Source organism: Micropterus dolomieu, linkage group LG01 (assembly GCF_021292245.1).
Source record: "Micropterus dolomieu isolate WLL.071019.BEF.003 ecotype Adirondacks linkage group LG01, ASM2129224v1, whole genome shotgun sequence".
NCBI classification, from domain to species: Eukaryota; Metazoa; Chordata; class Actinopteri; order Centrarchiformes; family Centrarchidae; genus Micropterus; species Micropterus dolomieu.
Window position 1 is genome coordinate 18286115 of NC_060150.1, and position 941 is coordinate 18287055.

Sequence of the window (941 nt, forward strand, 5' to 3'; positions counted from 1 at the left end):
CTGACGTCATTTTGTAGGAAAGACAGCTCTGGTTTTTACTATCCACAGCAAAAGGCGAAGAGCGCTTCTTTAATTATTAGGACAGACTGAGAGCTCTTTCCAATATATAATGTGCTATAACGATCTTTATTAATTTCTTTACAAATGCTTTACAGATCAATCATAAGATATAATTAAAGCTGCAAGCAGCGTTGGGCGGGCCCTCGCACTTGTAAGCGCGTCCGCGCGTGAGCCGGCCGAGTTGCATATTCTGGAGCTCTGCCGGTGCGGCTGTGAATTTCCTACGCGTTTCCGACGCCGCATGAATGTGCTATATGTCACTTCCTGTGTCCCCTATGTGGAGCTACATAGCACTTGCCGCTATGAATATAAATCGGTATTGACGTGTAGATGTCTGCGGGGTGGGAGAGTTATCAAGCACGTAAAGTTTGTTTCAGATGTGAACATGTACACTGAACAATAATGTACCCAAACAATAAAATAAATTCCTTTTATATTTCCCTGCCTTGTTGTTTATGTGTACATACAGAGGAAGAATGTGAGAACAGCACAGATTTCATCGTTACTGTGTGTTAGAGCATGGGAGAACAGTGGATACTTTTAATACAGCCCACACCCCTAATACTGTGTAACTATAACAAGTAGAGAACAGAAGAAAAAGATGTTCTTTCTTTACAACTGTCTGCATAGCTTATTCATATTGTGTAATGAATGAAAATAAATAGGCCTACTAGGCTCCTCTCTACTTTGACATTTAAGATTAGCTTGTTTGATCCACCTTCATACACATGTGACATTACTGTACAACTTGAGAAAGGTGAGTTGTTTTCTGCTCCAGCCTGCCTAAAAGAAAAGCGTTTTGGGGATTAAATGGACTTTATTAGCTGCTGCAGTGCAGGATGAACTCAGAATAGACCCATTTCTCACCTTATTATTCTAAA